The sequence below is a fragment of the Amblyraja radiata genome, chromosome 3, assembly GCF_010909765.2.
Source record: "Amblyraja radiata isolate CabotCenter1 chromosome 3, sAmbRad1.1.pri, whole genome shotgun sequence".
NCBI lineage: Eukaryota > Metazoa > Chordata > Chondrichthyes > Rajiformes > Rajidae > Amblyraja > Amblyraja radiata.
Window position 1 is genome coordinate 6,070,414 of NC_045958.1, and position 16,609 is coordinate 6,087,022.

Consider the following 16,609-nt stretch of genomic DNA (forward strand, 5'->3'; position numbering starts at 1 on the left):
TGTGTATGATTTCTACACAAAATGTTCTTTTATTTGAACCATTGTTCATGAAATTATGAATCTTTTGTACAATAGTAGAATTCAAAATCCACATGTACTGAACCAAATGACTTTCTTCTGCTGGTAAATTTCTAATTTATCCCCAATTTAACATTTACCTCGCATCAAAATCTTAATACCTCTTACCCTATGAAAATCCCAGAACGATTTAAAAGATATTAACTCCTGAAAAGTGTTAACAAAATCAATTGTGTTCAACTTTTTGTTTGTTTTCTGAAAGGTAAATGCAAGCTAATCTTTTAAACAAAGCTGGGATTCTGAATACATAAAATATTGAATTACGCTCAAAATGATCTCTATCCTAGAGAGTTTTAAAATGTATCATTTATTGATGCTAAACATCTAAGCACAGTTTTTTTATTCAGTATTTGCTACGGCGTTGACTATTAAACATATGTAAAGACAGTGGAATCACACATACGACAAATTTCTGTTTCGAATCACTTAGAAAAACCTTTGTCTACCATATTATTTGGAAATATCATAATTAAAGTACTATTAAATCTACTGAAGTAATACTTAGTTTAAAGTTTAGCATAGTTACATTTCACAAGTTATTTAACATTCTGCATTTCAATAACAGGTTAGTGGTGTGATTCAAAATTTTAATTAATCTACAGTTAAATAAACTAACTGTTCATTAATCTTTCATTTAAATTAGACCAAAGGAACCAGATTTTGAATATTTAGCTAAATTTGTCTGAAGTTTTAAAGCAAACACAGTGGTCCTCCATAATGATGGATAACAATCATCTCAATTGAGATATGTGAGGTTTTTTTAGATGTGAAAGTAGTGTGCACACTGATAACTTAACCCATCTATTTTCTCCAAGCTTATCAGCTGATCTGCTGAGAAAAAAATTCTCAGAAATCATACATTGCAATTACTTATTTTCACAAAATATTTGCTGCAATAAAAAAAACACATTGGCTCTCCATATTTTTAAATAGTTGACTCATTAGAATTTTACTTCTGTGATTTTTGCAGGAGTTCAATACTGACAATTTCACTTAATATGAAAAGAACTGAAATATTCATTAGCATCTAATAAATTTAACAACAGATGGTTGCATCATTTGGCTGTTAAAACTATGTAGAATGTCCATACACAAGATTAAACCAGTGTTTAAAACAATAGTGAATAGATGAATCTTTAAAATTGATTTAATAAAATGTGGCATTTTGGCAAAGCCAGCATTTATTGTCCATCCAAAATCCCTCTGAATTTAGTGATAAACCAGACCTTCTGGTGAAAGCACTCTTTTGTGCTGTTAGGCAGGGGGTGTCAAGGATTTAGGCTTTATGACAATAAAGGTAAAGCAATATACTTCCAAGCCAGGATAATGTATAATTTAAAAGGACTCAGCAGGTAGTGAAGTTCCCTTGTACCTGCTGCCTTTGCCTTACTTCGAAATAGTAGTCACAAGTTTGGGAAGTGAGATTGGAGGTGCCAATGTGAATAATTGCAATGCATTTTATAATAACAGAAAATGCATCACAGGTTAGAGGCCCTGAATTTTCAATTTGGTGGATGTGGTGGCATGTTAGTAGGCTATTCTATTCTGGATAATGCAGCATTTCTTGATTGTGTATGAAGCTGCATGCATCCAGTTGAATGGAGAATATTCAATTAAGTTCTTGAACTTGTGCATTTTAGGTGATGGCAAGGCTTCCATGTGTCCAGGGTACATCAAATGACACAGGATACCAACCAATTACCAAGGATTGGCAATTTATATTGTTTGGAAAAAATATATTTAAACTGAATCACAAGAATTATGTTTACTGTCCTACAAATGTTTTTTCTTATTATATAACATCTTTGGTTGCCAATTATGTGTTGTATTAAAATTTTATCAACAGTCTGCAAATATAATGCATCCTCATAATAAAAAAAATGTAAGAACATATTATAAGCAATAACATTCAGGTGACAATGCTAAAATCATTGTCCATAAAATTGGGTGGAATGCCATTAAATATAATCGTGAAAAATATTATCCCTGTAATTCCCACCTCAGTTGAAGTAAAAATTAGTATTCAAGTTCACTAATAGGATTATAAGTGTGCATGATTTTGAAAAGCAGTGCCTGCTATGGTTTGAGTTAAAAAATAAAATAAAGACGATAGTATTATTTGATGGTGTAACTAAGTACAGGGTAACAAATTAAAGTCAGGTTGTCACGTTGAATTTAAATTGCATATTACTCAGTAATACTCAAGTGTAAGGCCGTGGTGCTTTGACTCCATATTTCTAAGCAAAATTATAAACAAAATTACTGCGTAACAGTAATCTTTACGTTGTGGAAGTATTATGTGTACAAAATTGTCTTGGCGCACTCAATTGATAACAAATGTTTTGGGAACTTTCAACTGAAAATTCAAGAAATACACTCCCTATTTATAAATACTTTTTGTGCTACTTCGGTGGGTTTGATCAAATATACAAACATATTTGCGTACACAGACCCACAAGAAGTAGTGCAATAGGCCTTGCCATATTAATCTTCCCGCAAGGAGACATAGTTTTTATCGGATAAGCACGAGTTTTAATTTCCTTGGACACGAGTAACACGGCCAACTTTTTAATTCACTGAACACTTGCATTGGGTTTGCAAGTCCAATTGAGCTGCCCACAAATCACTTGGACTGCACGAAATAACTTTAAAGAATTCCTCACTAATTCAGCGACATGATTTCAGTTATTTCAATCTTCAGTCATTTCAGCTCTATTGTAGCACGTCATCCAGTTAATTAGTACTGGAGTTTACAAGATGCCCAAAGATTCACATGAGATATTGAAATTGTTTCTCGGCGTAAGATTGGAAATACGGATTATCACAGTTCTGGAATAACCATTGGACTTTTTTTTTTAAAATACTACAAGAAATAGATTTCATAGAATCAAAGCACCCAGAATAATTTTATACATTTTAAGAATGAACTTGGAGAGAAGGAATGGATGACGTTTTGGGTCCAGACCCTTATTTAGTGAAGACTTCTTCAGCCTGAAGAAGGGTCTCGACCCGAAACATCACCCATTCCTTCTCTCCAGAGATGCTGCCTGACCCGCTGAGTTACTCCAGCATTTTGTGTCCGCCTTCGGTGTGAAACAGCATCTGCAGTTCCTTCCTACACATTCGGAATGGCCTTGCTATTTTTCATTACTTTAAAAAAATACAAACATATGTCAAAAGCTATAAGCTTTTTCCAGAGTAAATACTGCAACATCTTTCATTCATTGAGATTTCCTTTTTTTTTTTAAAGTTTACTGTTTTAGAAAAAGATCAACAGAGTTCCATTCCAAACTATCCTTGTGATTGAGGCAGTGCAGCGTAGGTTCAGGAGATTGAGCCCTGGGATGGCGGGACTGTCATATGGGGAAAGATTGAAAAGACTAGGCTTGTATTCACTGGAGTTTAGAAGGATGAGGGGGTTCTTATAGAAACATATAAAATTATAAAAGGACTGGACAAGCTAGATGCAGGAAAAATGTTCCCAATGTTGGGCGAGTCAAGAACCAGGGGCCACAGTCTTAGAATAAAGGGGAGGTCATTTAAGACTGAGGTGAGAGAAAAAACTTGTTCACCCAGAGAGTTGTGAATTTATGGAATTCCCTGCCACAGAGGGCAGTGGAGGCCAAGTCACTGGATGGATTTAAGAGAGAGTTAGATAGAGCTCTAGGGGCTAGTGGTGTCAAGGGATATAGGGAGAAGGCAGGCACGGGTTATTGATTGGGGACGATCAGCCATGATCCCAATGAATGGCGGTGCTGGCTCGAAGGGCCGAATGGCCTCATCCTGCGCCTATTTTCTATGTTTCTATGTAAATGCTTATCTTTCACAGTGTGATGGGGGGGGTGGGAGATTGCAACCTTCACATGGTCCACCCTGTTTCGACTAATGCAATCAAATAGAACAAAGGTACACAAAAATGCTGGAGAAGCTCAGCGGGTGCAGCAGCATCTATGGAGCGAAGGAAATAGGCAACGTTTCGGGCCGAAACCCTTCTTCAGACGTTTCGGCCTGAAATGTTGCCTATATACTTCGCTCCATAGATGCTGCTGCACCCGCTGAGTTTCTCCAGCATTTTTGTGTACCTTCGATTTTCCAGCATCTGCAGTTCCTTCTTAGACACTTGATCAAATATTTGTCATATTCTATGTCGCTCTTCCAGGGAGATGCTAACTACATTTTGTTGTCTCTGTACTGTACACTGACAATGACAATTAAAGTTGAATCTGAATCTGAATCTGAAATAGAACAAGTTGACCAACAACTTTAGGCTGTGCACACCATACGAAAGAAGAAGAAGAAGAAGAAGATGAAGACAGTGTGGGGATTCGCTCAATTCAGAGAATTAATTGAGTAAATGCATATGCCATTTCCGTATCGATACTAATTGGAATCGTGTTAAAAGGAGATTTTTTTTGAAACAGTAAGGAGTAATGCACCTTGTGTCTGTTTGCAAGCACAGTTTCCCTGCGCTTGGAGCTCGCGCTGCTCCGGGCGGGCGGGCGGGCGGGGCAGGCGCGCGTCCCGGGCCATCGCTAGGGAGACACCAATGAGCGGCGGGAGCGGCGGCTGTTCCCGCGCCAGCGACACGAGCGCGGCGCTAATTAACCGGAGCAGAGCTGCCGCGTTCACATCAGCCACAGGCGATAGCAATTAAACAGAGAGCAGCAGCAGTAGCAGCAGCAGCAAGTTCGCATTCCCCTGCCTTCGTGCACACACACACACACCCCCATCTTCTCAGTCAAACAAGTTCAAATTCAATGCAAGAATTAAACGCATTTGCAAGGGAGGGGGGAGAAGAAAATCAACTCTAGCCCGGATGCATAACATGAACTGTAATATCCAATGCATTTCTCCTCCCATCGCTAGTGTAAATTATCCGGTTCTGCTGATGTAATTCCAAGAGTGTTTTATTGCCGTCTGTCCCCCAGATAGAACAATGAAATCCTTACTCGCAGCAGCACAACACTTTATGAATCTGCTTCCAGACAAAATACATCATATAGTTGGCATCACTATCATTTTTACATAACGGATACAACATGCACCATCTGCAGAGAGAGAAAAACGTTCTGATGGAAGATAGCGACTTAATTATGTTCGACTTTACTCCAGCATTTTGTGTCAACGACTTAATTATTTCACTCATCTCGTCTCAGAGGCTGCTTCACCTACAGAGTACGATGTTTTCTTTTTAGGTTTCATAATTCGCCTGAAATTTGACGAGGCATTTTACGAACAGAAACGTTACTTCTGTTCCTTTTTCCACGGTTGTTGCCTGAGCTGGTGACTATTTACAACATTAATTTCCTACACCCTGCTGAATTTTTACTTTTGAATTATCCGCACAGCCGCGAAATGGGAAGAGGGGTCTGAAGAAGGGTTCACACCCAATGCCGGGGTCACCTATCCATTTTCTCCGGAGATGCTTAGGAAGGAACTGCAGATGCTGGTTTAAACCGAAGATGGACATTAAAAAAAAGCTGGAGTAGCTCCAGCGGGTCAGACAGACAGCATCTCTGGAGAAAGGAATAGGTGGCGTCTCCGCTCCAGAGAAGCTGCCTGACCCGCTGAGTTACTCCAGTATTTTTGATATAAACCAACATCTGCAGTTCCTTTTTTTAAAAACTATATGATATTACTATATTATATTAAACAGGAATTGGATTCCGAGACACCAAGCATTGTTCAAAGATAAATGTTTAAAAAGTATAAACACATGCCTCAAAATGAAAATTGCTTATGCCTATGTAGGACTCTAATTTTAACCTCCAGTTCACCCCATTCCACCACCGAATCTATTACCGTTCTGAGATACGGACCTTCTAATAGGAAGTTATAAACCTCTACCAGCCGAACCAAAATAGTGGTCCCCGATGGATCAGCAGCCACAAAGTTGGGTTCCCTAGCCAATGTTTCAGATTTGAATACAGGCCAAAGGAGATAATTGTTGATGGAATTCTTTTCCACGAAAGGCTGTAGAGGGCAAGTCAGTTGATATTATTAAGGCAGAGATAGATAGATGCTTTATTATTATTATAGGTGTCAGAGATTATGGGGAGAAGGCAGTAGAATGGGGTCAGGAGGGAGAGATAGATCAGCCATGATAGAATGGCGGAATATTGATGAACCGAATGGCCAAATTCTAACCTATCACATCATCTTGTCATTTTAACATCTGCGAATTGCGGACTTATTGTGGGCAAATCAGCTACACACGTTAAAGAAACATTTAGACAGATACATGGATAGGCCAGGTTTAATGGAATATGGGCCAAACGCAGGCAGGTGGACCCAGTGAAGATGGGACGTTGTTGTGGGCAAGTTGGGCCGAAGGGCATGTTTTCACGCTGTGTGACTCTATGACTATGACAACAACGACTGGTCTTCAATACAATTTTGAATGGGGTTGTCTAAATTTAGAAGATTGACATAAAAATCTGGAATAACTCAGCGGGATAGGCAGCATCTCGGGAGAGAAATACTGAGTTACGTTTCGGATCGAGACCCTTCTTCAGACTAAATATAGAGCTATGGAGACGTACAGCACTGAAGCAGGCACGTCGGCCCTATTTGACTATGCCGATCAAGATGCCTTATCTACACTCGTCCCATTTGCCCGCGTCTGGCTCATATCCCTCACAACCTTTCTTATCCAAGTACGTGTCCAAATATCTTTTAAATGTTGTTATAGTATCTGCTTTAACTACCTCATCTGGCAGCTCGTTCCATATACCCACCACCCTCTGATTTAAAAACGGTGCTCCCCCGGCTCCTCGCTTTCCTCCTCTCCCTTTATACAATACAACATTTATTACATGTCATTTGAACCTCAGTGAGGCTCAAACGAAACTCCGTTTCCACAGCCATTAAACCTATATCTTCTCATGGTTCTTGATCCCCCTATTCTGGGTAAAATACCTGCCATCCAAATATGTTTTTCTTTAAACCACTAATTTATCCAAGTTGTTGTAATCACCCTCTCCACCCCCCCCCCCCCCCCCCCCCCCCACCCCCCCCCTCTTTCCTCCGCTATATGAAAACACTGAAATCTTGAGCAAAACACACAATATGATGGGAGTTGTCAGCCGGCCAGGCAGCATCTGTCGAGGGAATGGACAGGAGATGTCCCGACCTGAAACGTCACCTGTCCATTCCCGGCCAAAGGTGCTGCCTGACCCGCTCAGTTGCTCCAGCACTTTGTGCCTTATTCCACTATTTGAGATTGGCATCTTTCTTCTGAATGTTACGCTTCATTCTTTATGAGAATCCTCCCACTACATTTGCCTGAGACAAATCCAGGGTGGTAAACTAATCAGCTTCTCCGAATTAAACACATTTCTATAGAATCCTAACTTGAAACTTTAACTCCCCCCCCCCCCCCCCCCCCCCCCCCCAATACACTGAATTTTGCAACTTACAATCTGTGGGACGCGGGGGGGTGGGATATCTATGTCCAAAGGGCCATATAATTAAAAAGCACAGATCAAATATTTCTACTTATTTAAATTCTATTCTGTCAACAAATTCTTAACTAGTTAACATTAATGGGGCATATGATATAAAACCAACCCAGCGAATAACAGTGTCTTTCAAGGCAAAACACTCTGCTTGTTAAATCAGCAAAAAAAGGTCCCAAGCATACGGGCAATGTCTACTAACTTACATTGTAGTTTCAATAAAGCAGTACCCCACCTAGATTTTTTAAAAGCCCTTAACTTTAATGATTCTGGAGATAATTTGGGGAAATATCAAAACTAAATTTCGTGCAGATATTTTCAGACAGCATTTTTTTCATTCCACTGCGTTGACATTTAGTACTGACCCAGTAAGGAAACAATGCCGCCATTCATAGCACTAGACGTAGATTTCAATCGACTTAAGCGGACACAATGAGATGTGGTCATTCAATGGTTACCCATATTGTGTTCTCAAATTTTCTCTCGGCAAAAGTATAATGACTCGGTATTGTATGGGTGCTTAGACAAGAGCTCAGAACAAGAGACACTAGTTTTGTCTGACGGTGTGAGAAAGTCGTGAAGGGATCTTTTCTTCCAGATGGTGTTAAATTCAGCTGCCTTTTTAACATTGGCCTTGCACAGCAATCTGCTGCTCCCTTGCCACAATAAAGCATCCCTGGTTCCCACTAGTTAACATGCACAAGCACGCAATCTTCAAACTCCCTCCAACTTGTTTTTAGTAGGCATTGAGATACGTATTAGTAGACTGTATATTAAAATGCAGTTGTGATACCAAACTGTGTCTGTTCAGAATAATTCAGATAATCCGCTTTTAAGGAAATTTTGCATTGCTTTGAAAATCTGTAAAAGAAATTGTATCCACAAGGCACTGAATTATAACAAAGTTAACGATCTTATGCATAAATTACTCTAAATGCCGCCTTCACTATTCATTTGCGCACGTCAATAGTTGAGGACCATTGTTCCCATATCAAACTATTTAGTTCCAAAACGGTGACCCATTACATATGAAAAAAATCTTCATTAAACTTTTATGCAAAAGAAAATAGCAGTATCTGAACGCCAACAGCAAACATTCTTTAAGCGAGTTTATGCATAGAAAAAGATCAGTCAAACCCCAACATCAGAATTCAATAATGGTTATGTCGGTTGTATGTTCTTTGTTAAATGCAATACCGTTTGGGCCCATATTTTAACATTACTTTTTAAGACTGATTTCCCCTTGATCTAAAAGGAAATAAAATGTACACTTTGTCATGCAAATGATTTTTTAAACAAACAAAGGCTGTAGGTAAACAGCAGTTAGTGATTACAACGCAATTGAATCATGAAGTAAACACACTCATTTACACTTTTACAATTCAAACGTTGTTTGTTTGTCCCAAACAATGCATTTAAGTAAACAAGCAAGTGTCATGGATGGCTATTACAGTAATAAAAGTTAAGCAGGCGTGTGCCAGACAGCTTGCCACAAAACAACATCTATTGGGATTTGAGTAAATAAAACAGAAGCAAGGTTCATAGTTTCCAACTTCTCCAAAGCAGGTTTGCCTGTGGGGTTATAGTGGCTCGTTATTAAGCGAAACCATTGTCCACCAGGGAAGATTACACTCTTTAAGTTCTAGGGACCAGAGCATGTGGTGATCCCAGGAGGCGAGGGCATAGTCTAGCATGCTGAGGGATGTGGGTGGGAAATGCCATCACATTTGTTTTAGAGATAGAGGGCTGCACTTGACAGTTTCTCGCTCCCCCACCCCCCCAATCCCAGCTGCCTCTCATCGACTGCGGCCGGGCACGACATTGCTACTTGCCCCCCGAGCGTGGGAAACGGAGCGGCCAGCCGTTCACATCTACTCAACTCCGTTTAACGGAAGCAATTAGGCGCAAGCTTCAGACTCCTCTCTCCTCCCACCCGACCCATTCACGTCTGCACACGTCCTAATTATTTCACTTTGGGATGCCAACGCAGTTTCCTAGATTTATCCGATCATCCTTAGAAAAAAAAGGAAGGGAAAAAAAGTGTCCACGTGGTATACTCCTATACGCTCTGATCGACGTGTTTCCCACTCCTTCATTTAATGTCAGTTTCATTTCCAATGCTACCAGAGTAAGACTTTTTTTTTTACAGTTTGACATGGAGGGAAGGCGATATCGTCTCCACCATGTCTTTCTGGTTCATTGCCTTCCTCTAGGAAACCGTGCTGAAGGAGCAAAGCATCTGTCCCTGCTTCTTGAATTAAAAAAAAATAACCACCAGTTCGGCATCTTGCTATTGAAATCCGTGTCCCCTTCTCTTCAGTCGCCTATAGGCAGATTGGTTTATTTACGCACCTTTTTTTTTGGCGTGCATATTAACACGTATTTTCCTTTCTTTCTTGGGAAGGCATGTGACTGCAAACGACAACTCGTGGATGCTTCTTTAAACTTCTGTCGCATTCTCCATGTTTTTTTTTAAAAATCCACTTGCTCGTATTTTCCAAACGCTGATACCAAATCATCCCATGAAGCCTGTTTTACTTACTAATTTGAAACTTTTTAAAATCCCACTCGTTTTTCAAATTCAATTAACCCCTCCCCCACCGACAGACGTGCAGTGAAACAGCCAAATAAAATAGTTCAGAAGCAATTGCTTAATCGTATTATCATTCTCTATTTTCTGTGAAGCAGTTTAATATTTCAGCTACAAAGTCGCGGTACGTTTTAATCTTAAAAAAAACAGATCTAACCAGGGCAAAACGTTCCGAGCAAGCGAACACATTATTTAACTCTTGTCTTATAGTTAGTTAACTTGCAACCACCGAGACTTTGCTACAGTCAGAATCACCAGTGATACCTTTATTAAAGCACATTTTCAGAATGAATTCTGTAGGCATCCCTTCTGTTCAACTTTATAAGTTTAGCTTCGGCGTTTCTCTTTGATGCACACTTCCATTATACGGCTTTTTTCTCTCTCTCTGCGTCTCCGAAGCTCCTCGAAGACCCTGGAAGCAGTTTTTACTTTCGGTTATCTAGCTTTATGACGGGCAAATACACTCATACAGCTAGATAACCAAAGACAACAACTAACTTCCCCAATCCTTGCGTTTCCCGGTGCCTTCCACTCACTTTTACACTCGTAGGTCTGTGTTCTGCAACAGATTTCGCCATGTTCACATTCTCATCATTCTCCTTAGATCACTTCTTGGCCCAGAGATATGTATCTGTGCACTGGCACTGAGAGGGTGTGTCGTCCCTCGGAAGTTTTTGCCCAACTTCAGCGGAACTTAATATTCACCATTAGCACTGCAGACTCCCGGTATTAATATCATAAGGAATAAGCTGCCCCAATCGGCGCGTTAGTCTCCATATGATCTGGACAGAGTTAGAGTGAGGTGCATCCATCTCTCCACAGGCCTCTATTTGCATTGTAAATCGCTTCATTCTCACAAAGACTGCGAGAAGACGTTGAACCAACAGCACTATCCAATGCAGCTCCACAGCGCAAATATTTTCTTTTTGCTTCTATCGCAGTAGAAACTGACATAACGATTAAGAAGCAGAATGCTATCGCCCCTGTTGGCTGCCGATCGTATCTTTTTTTTATATGGCAGCGGTGGCAGGTTGATTATAAATATACATATCTATAGGAAATCGGTCCCCATCACCGGCCGGAGAGCTGCAAAGGCAGATGCCGCCGCACCATTGCTGCCGCTACTAAGGGTCTGAAGACGGACCAGGGCCATCATTGGGATTGCGGTGCCGAAATCTGGACCAACCCGACGAGGTCAAAGGTCCCGGACCGCGGGAGACCAAGGTAATGATGATGTCATGAGAAATTTCAAGTACACGTTTATTGATATGCATGGCTGATCAGCCGTCAGCTCCCGCCGGAAACAAAGGGTCTCCAATTCCAACCCCCCCTCCCCTCCCCTCAAACCCTACACCTTGATTTTGTCGCCAGACCTAACATAGCTGCGGCCCCTTTTGCTTCCCTTCCCGCAAACATTGTGTGGACAATGCTAGCTCTGGAGGACTATTTCTCTCCTTGGACTGATTAAAGCATCTCTGATCGGGGTAACGTGCATTCTCCTTCAATTTCTGCTCCCTTTGCATTGTTGCTACGAGACATTTTACCATAGCTACAATAAAACTGGGCCTTGCTACTCGGGGAACTGGAGATTTGCGCTGTCTGTCTACGCAGCGAGTCCACACGCAAAAATTTCGCTCAGTTGTTTGTGATTTAATCGTAATAATCACACTGGCTCGGTACCGGGAATTTTCAATTCAAATCTACGATAATTGATCATCGACAGCTTGGAATGAGATCGGAGGTGAAAAGTTAACAGGATGCCTGAAAGCTGCGTATCAAGCTGTTCTTCGAATATGTTGATCTATTTTTCCTCTCCGGAATACGTGCAGTAAAGTATTGTATAAAATCTTCATCACCAGTTTGCTGTGTCATTTTATTTCTCAGCTCAGTGGAAAGGCTTATGAAACATATTAGTATCATGTAACTATCTACTTAAAAATAACGTTTTTCTTGGGATAACCGACAGATTGTTTTGTTATCAACCCACGATGCAAAGATTCCGAGAACAGGGTATGTTTCTACGTAAAAAAACCCATTTGCGTTATATTCCACTATTAGGAGAAAATGAGCTGGTAGAATGTCTGTGCAGAATTCCCATCACATTTATGGCTGGCGTTTGCCTGGTTACTTTGTTAAGCCAAAGACTAAACACACATGAGTTTGCCTGAACACTGAAAGATATGATCTGAAAGGTTGCCTTAAATAGCTGATTGGATGCAATTACCCCTTTCACTAGATAACAGATTTGCAGATTCACTGTAAACGTCCAGCCGTGAGTTTAGTTAAAGTCATTCCTGTAAAATCTCATTTTGAATCGAATAGTGCCTGCTTATTTTATGTACTTTAATGAAAACGACGCTGCATCATTTTCATTAATACAGCGATATATTCTGATGTTAAACTGTAAATTAAATGCTACAAAAACAATGGATGTGCTTCCAATGAACTAGACTACCCGCTTCCTTTCAATGAGGTATTATTTGAAGAAAATACCAAATGAACATTTGTGACCATTTTTATGATAACTCAATCACAAATCGGTAACATAAACGTTTTTAAATGGTGGACATTATGCACCCGTTTCTCTTCATTCTATAAAAAAAAAAAATACTGCATCGATGCTTAAATCACTGTTCTTTTCATTGTCACTTTAAATCTATTATTATTTCGGTGGTCAAGGTAGGAAGCATCGCCAATGTAAAACAACACGATTCAATGGTCTTAATTTTACAGCGGCAGAACTATGCCAAATCAGAACTTTATTATTTCCCTTTTCAAGGTGCCCACTATGGTCATGATATGAAAAAAATGGAACAACCGGTGAATGAATAATCATAGTCCGTAAATTGAATACATTAAACAGCTATAACTCCCACACTTAGTGATGGGACAGCATATATTCGTACTGCTTGATATTTCCAGTTCTAATCTTTCCTAACATGCAACAGTATCTAAGGAATGAGGCAATTAGACGTTTAACTAAAACAAACGAAAGGCTTCAAATGACACAGGCTGTGACGTTAACCGTTACGGCACTGCAGATAGGTCCATGTTGAATTAAAATGATGCCCACTGATCAGATTATACAACGAGAAGATTTGACATCATAACGGTCACTTTCATGGAAGCGAAACAAGAGTCCTGATAAAATGCATCAGTGAAACACACACACACACACACACACACACACACACACACACACACACACACACACACACACATATATATATATATATATATATATTATATATATACATACACACACACACACATACACACATACACACACACACATACACACACACATATATATATACATATATATTATATATATACATATACACACACACACATATACACACACACACACACACAAACACACACATATATATATATATATATATATACACACACATGTATACACACACAGACATATATACACACATATATATATACACACACATATATGTATATATATACATATATGCACAGACATATATACACACGCACACGCATATGCACAAACACACACACACGCACAAACACACACACACACACACACACACACACACACACACACACACACACACACATACACATATATATATGATAAAGTATCCCCAAATACAAAACATTTGCATTGGGTTTAAAACGTGAGAAAGGTAATTATCTCAATCGGTTTTTAACATGGTCTATTGTTTGCTCTTAAGAGAATGACAATGTAACCAATTATTACAATATCTGTAAGGTATCGAAGACTGAAGTGCCCACAGACAGATAGATGATATTTTCAATATTTGTGATCTCAGAAGGCCTATTACATAATGGAAATGTGCCAGCCACAATTTGCAGTGGCTTCACTGCTCTGGAAGGTAAACACTATTTAAAAATGCAAACTGTCCATAGCAGAAGACAGTACTATACATTATTGACAGTAATGACATTTATCAATACACATTCTACAAAAAAAAGAATGAACACGAGTAATATGGAATTAAACGTCAATAAGTAAATGTCTGTTAAAAAATAAGTAAAATAGGTTCCACAGAACGCTTCCAGCATTGTGTAAACATGGCTATGATAAGATATCTGGACATTATGATCAATAAGGGTGATATATACACTGCATTCTGTGAAAATATTATCCTTTGTGTACCAAAGTCTGCAACAAAGTGTGTATTGCAATGTGTAATCTGTCTAATGATTTAGTTTGAATGAATAACAACGGCCAATTTAACATGAATCCTCTCAGTCCTTAAATAAGACCAGTTAGCACACGAGCATGGCAACTAGACTAGGCCATTTAATCCCCCGAGCTTGTTCCGGATAGTTATGTGCTATTCACATTATATGTACACGAATAGCAATTTTCCAAGATGTATACGTAACCGGTTAACTGTGCCATTTTCAAGGGAGTCCTTTGGAGCCGACGTCACTAAAATATACTAGCTGCCAAAAATGATTGCAGAAATAATGACCACCTGTCACATAGGTTGCCTTTCACACGCAGAGGTGTGCTTTAATAGGGATGATAATTAAAGGCAATGCAAGGGGCAATAGACAACGTGACGATTATACACTCGTGTTTCATTAGTGAAGTTACCAATTTCGAAACTGCCAATCTTACCAGTCACATCACTCAATATACGCATTTGGCACAATAAAAAAGGGGTTAGACGACTTTATTAAATGCTTACTTTCGCCAGTTTTTATATTGCTTTTCTAATTGAATTAAGGATTAAGTGCAAGGAACAGTCTGTAAACATCGAAATGTTGGTTAGTTTTACCTTATTAAGGTTGGCAATTGATCTCCTATTAAGGCAAACTCACAGTTCCCTCCATGCAATTCGGTTTCTAAACCAGAACATCGACTATTTTAACTATAAAAGTGAGAATTCATATTCTGCCATAATATCATATACGATCAAACAGGTGCAGATAGTCTAAAGTGAATAAATCACAATTGAATATAGAATATAGTCATCGATTGCCCAAAGCATGATTTATCTATATTTGTACAATAGTCACTTTGAAACACATTTTAAATGTGTATCTGTATCACACACAAGTTTTACATTACAAAATGTCAACACCAGTGTGCAGATTGGGAGGTGATTGTCATATCACCGTGAAATCTTTCTATAGGTCTCTGGATAGATCTGTCGACATTGTATGGCATGGATCTAAAGTACCCTCGTGATCTGAAAATATTGCAACGCCTACACGCTAATATTCGGATTTCATAATTGCCTGTGAATGTTACGTGTGCTCGTGAGATTTATATGATGCATTGCTATAAATACATGGACTACATTCGACACCCTGCCGCCCTAATTTTGCTTTAGATAAATGGAATGTTAATTAAAGCAAACAGTACTGAGTCATCCGAGGAATCACCTATTTTTTGGAGCTGGGTGGTAAACTTACGACTAAACCACAGACCACAAAATCGAGATCTTGCTCATAGAAACAGGCATTTTGTGTGGTAAAGACCAGTTCATTTGGAGAATCTTTAAGCACGTTTGCCAACCTCTTGACATACATTATTTGCTGATCTATATAACATTAAACTTTGTTTTTCAATCTTCATTTATTGTAAATTATCAGTGGTATCATCCAATTTGATATTGGGACGCCCTTCCCTTTACCATAAGTGCATCTGCAATTTGAAAGGGATGGTTTTGTGTGGCCCAATTTATTAATGATATCCTACATGACCCAATAACAGAATACTACACCATTAACTATATTTTTCTGGCTAACAAGATTCACAATTTACATTAATTGGTATACAGTAAATACAGAATGTGCTTTTTACCGTTTTCCTCGGTATTATGTTTCAGAACATGCATCCGGTTAACTCTTTACCTGCAAAATATCACGAATTAAAGAGATTAGTTGATGCTCCCCAATTAAAATGTCAATATGTTTGACGTCCTTAAAACCACAATACACATTATATTAAATGGACGTCTAGTCTTTTGATAATATATTTGTGACATGGGAGATTTGAAAAATAAATAGCCCCACCATGCTTAATCCGTCCTTGGCTACTTAACACTGATGTTGAATAAAATCCATGAATATTCATTTGTATATTACGTCGCGAATTGGCACTCATCAGCCGGGTTTAACATGTTATTGCTGAGCACCGTTTTCAAAATAGCAAAGATCTATCATGGCTTGCAACAACCACTAATGAAATGGGTTGAAAACTAAACTGGTCGCGTTTACTGCCGGGTGCAGCAACTGCATTCAAGCAATATTAAAGCAGATCACTTGGGTTAAAGAGAACTCAACTCCAGAACAAGATATGAATAAAAAACGAATGTTTTATTTTTATGAGGTGCATTCGCGACAAGCCTTGCACCTTCCCCGATTGTAAAATCCAGCTATAGTATCAGAATTCTACATCTGCTCATGCATGTAAATAATATTTTATTATTTGCATTATGCTTTTGTTTTCATAGTGGTGGAGACATTG

The 16,609-nt window shown here is 39.1% G+C and overlaps 1 long non-coding RNA gene across 3 annotated transcripts in view; it reads right to left on the minus strand.

Annotated features, from left to right (window-relative positions):
* LOC116970764 overlaps window positions 1-16,609 on the minus strand; it is a 290,449-nt gene that overhangs the window by 264,478 nt on the left and 9,362 nt on the right. For all 3 annotated transcript variants that reach the window (XR_004411308.1, XR_004411306.1, XR_004411307.1), the window contains exon 2: window positions 15,944-15,993. This is a non-coding gene — a long non-coding RNA (uncharacterized LOC116970764). The remainder of the gene's footprint in view (window positions 1-15,943; window positions 15,994-16,609) is intronic.